Here is a 3,823-nt window from a genome sequence, read left to right on the forward strand (position 1 = left end):
GAGGTGCTCAGATCTAGATGCATTTTAAATGTGAGGAAAGAGGATTTTCCAATTTATTGGACATAAAAAAAAAAGTTCAACCATGACATCAGTTTTGGGGTTAAACATCTTGAAAGATGAAGTTACCATAAAATGAGTAAAGACTCACCTCAAGAGGACAGCTGGAGGTGAAAATTATATTAGGAGTTCATTTTTATACATTTTGATTTGAGATGCTGAATAGATAAACTTGAAAGCTGAGGCTAAGACAAAGACCAGTATGACAAATGTAATTTTGCAAGTTAGAATATAGATTAAATGTATGAGAGTTGGACAGAACACCAAGGAAATGAGAATAGAAAGAAAAGTTCTGAGTTTTAAGCCCTAAGAAACTTCAGCATTAAAAACAAAATGGAGAGAGACAGAAGAATCAGCATATTTGAGAAATATTCAACAGTGAAAGATGAAAGCATTTCTTTTGAGATAAAGAACAAGACAAGGATGTACACTCTCACCTTTTATTTTATTCAACATTTCATGCCTGCAATCACCATCTGCAGTGATTTTGGAGCCCAAAAAATAAAGTCTGACACTGTTTCCACTGTTTTCCCATCTATTTCTTATGAAGTGATGGGACCAGATGTCATGATCTTCGTTTTCGGAATGTTGAGCTTTAAGCCAACTTTTTCACTCTCCTCTTTCACTTTAATCAAGAGGCTTTTTAGTTCCTCTTCACTTTGTGCCATATGGGTGGTGTCAAATGGAATATTACTCAGTCATTAAAAAGAATGAATTAATGCCATTTGCTGCAACGTGTATGGAATTGGTGATTGTCATACTAAATAATTGTTAGAGAAAGGCAAATATCATATGATATCATGTATATGAAGAGAGTAAAAAAATGATATAAATGAAATTATTTACAAAACAGAAACAGACTCACAGATATAGAGAACAAATGTATGGTTACCTGGAGGGATGAGTGTGAGAGAGGGCTACATGGGAGTTTGGTATTGACATGTAACAAATTGCTATATTTAAAACAGGTAACCAACAAAGATCTACTGTATAACACTGGGAAATCTGCTTCAACATTTTGTAATGAACTAAATGGGAGAAGATTTTGAAAAACAGTAGATTCAAAAATGTGTGTAAATGAATCACTTAGGTGTATATCTGAATCTTAAATAACATTGTTAATCAACCAAGCTGCAATATAAAATAAAAATTTTAAAAAGAGAGGCTAAGAATGAGTTTCCAGAGAGAAAGAAAAATTCAAGGAGAGTGAGCTGTCCTGGAAGGAGAAGAGGGAACTGCATGGATGAAGAGAGTGATAAAGTATCAAATTATGCTCCTAATTTTTCTGAAATATGATGTTGATATGTTTTGCTATAGGTCTCTATTGATTCATTTGTTGGTACTCTAGGCCTTTTGCTCTTCATTTGACTCTGAACTCTTCTCAATGTTCTTTCTTCTAAGACTTCTTTTATTTCTGTGTATACTTTACAGATACATTGTCTCATGTTTTATTTCTACTTTATTGGGGATTTCTTATTCTTTCATTTAACATTTGTTAGATTATTTTTGTTTTTCTTGTTGGTTTTTAAAGCAATGTAGTAATATCTGGTTATTTTCTTATCTTTAAAAGCAGCATAATAAAAATACTGTTTGAAAATTCTGTACTTACAGATAGGGCTTCTTTTCTTTGGTCATTATTGATGTATCATCTGGCTGAGTCATTTCAGTAGGGAATCCTCAGTGTCAGAATTTTTACTCATTCTTTTCTGCTAGTAAGGTTTTCCATCTTGCAAGAATATATGCCTGGATAACTGCTCTCAAAAATTGTAGAATTCTCACAGGAAGACATTGGTGGGTCCCAAAATTTGTAGTATTGGTACATACACTTTCCTTTAAACCATACATGTTATATGTTGGTCCAGGGTCTTTAATTACCCTCTACCAGGAATAATGTATAGTCTTCTGCTCTGTAGAAGTGGAATCATCCATCATCCGCAGGTTGCATGAAATGAGGCAAGTGGACCTTGGGTATAACTTCCTTTTAGATATACTTTCAATCTACCTGTTTCATACCAAGTTCATCTCCACTTCCAGAAATTTGGGGGAGTTAAAACCCACAAATCAAGTTGCTCCTCAGCACACAATTTATACAGTTTTAAAAACATTGCCACTGATTTTTCCAGCCCTATTTACTTTTTGGTTTAGTCCTTAACTAACTCAATTGCTGTATTAGGAGGGTTTTGTGAGGTTATGGAGGTTGATGGGTGCTGTCCTTCATGATACTGTTAAATGTCTCATGTAACATTTTAAACTTCAATATATTTGTCTATTTCCTTTCATTTCTGCCTTATCTTCCATGTTACTCAAATTTGCAACATTCTTAACACTTATATCAGTGTACTGAAAATATAATACTTCTCACTTTTCTAAAGTATATCTCCTAAAAATATTAAAAATCCACGAAAGTCATATTGTCAGTCTCTCAGTCGTATCCAACTCTTTGAGACATTATGGACTGTAGCCCATCAGGCTCTTCTGCCCACGGAATTCTCCAGGCAAGAATACTGGAGTAGGTAGCCATTCCCTTCTCCAGGAGATTGTCTTGACCCAGGAATTGAATCCAGGTCTCCTGCATTGCAGGCAGCTTCTTTACCATCTGAGCCACCAGAGCCCTTAAAACCATAAACCTAGCTTAATTAGATTTATAGTAATGTCATATCTTATTGTTTTCTTTCTTTCCTTATGAGTATTTTAAGAGTCCTAGGATACTCAAAGATAATATTTTTAGTATCAACAACAAATGGATTTTCTTTTTTTATATCCAAAATTAAACTAATTTCTTTAAACCATTACTTTGCCAACAAAGGTCTGGCTAGTCAAGGCTATGGCTTTCCCAGTGGTCATGTATGGATGTGAGAGTTGGACTATAAAGAATGGCGAGCACCAAAGAATTGATGCTTTTGAACTGTGGTGTTGGAGAAGACTCTTGAGAGTCTCTTGGACAGAAAGGAGATCCAACCAGTCAATCCCAAAGGAAATCAGTCCTGAATATTCATTGAAAGGACTGATGCTGAAGCTGAAACTCCAATACTTTGGCCACCTGATGCGAAGAACTGATTCAATGGGAAAGACCCTAATGCTGGGAAAGATTGAAAGCAGGAGGAAAAGGGAATGATGAGGATGAGATGGTTGGATGGCATCACCGACTCAATGGACATGAGTTTGAGCAGGCTCCAGGAGTTGGTGATGGACAGGGAAGCCTGGCGTGCTGTAGTACATGGGGTTGCAAAGAGTCAGACATGACTGAGTGACTGAACTGAACTGAAGTTATGCAGTGATTTTTTGTTCATTTTTTTTCAGGTTGATTGTTTTTGCGGTTTATGGGGGTTTATCTGCTGCCTTCTCCAGTGGAACTATGAATAGTATGCATTTAACACATTCTCATTTCTATAACAGTTCTATCATTATACTTATCACATAGAATTTATTTCTGGAACTTAACCTTTTCATTATTAAGTATGCATTTCTCTGGGGTTTCCCAGGTGGCACCAGTGGTAAAGATCCTGCCTGCCAGTGCAGGAGACATAAGAAAAATGGGTTCGATCTCTAGGTCGGGAAGATCCCCTGGAGGAGGGCATGACAATCCACTCCAGTATCCTTGCCTGGAGAATCACATGGACAGAGGAGCCTGGCAGGCTGTGGTCCATAGGGGTGCAAAGAGTCAGATACGACTGAAGAAACAGCTCAGATGCACTCATGCATATCTTTGAACAGAACTCCTTGGTCTATTCATATTATATACTAGACATTTTTTGTTTTACTTTTG

The sequence above is a fragment of the Bos mutus genome, chromosome 20 (genome assembly GCF_027580195.1).
Source record: "Bos mutus isolate GX-2022 chromosome 20, NWIPB_WYAK_1.1, whole genome shotgun sequence".
Taxonomy (NCBI): domain Eukaryota; kingdom Metazoa; phylum Chordata; class Mammalia; order Artiodactyla; family Bovidae; genus Bos; species Bos mutus.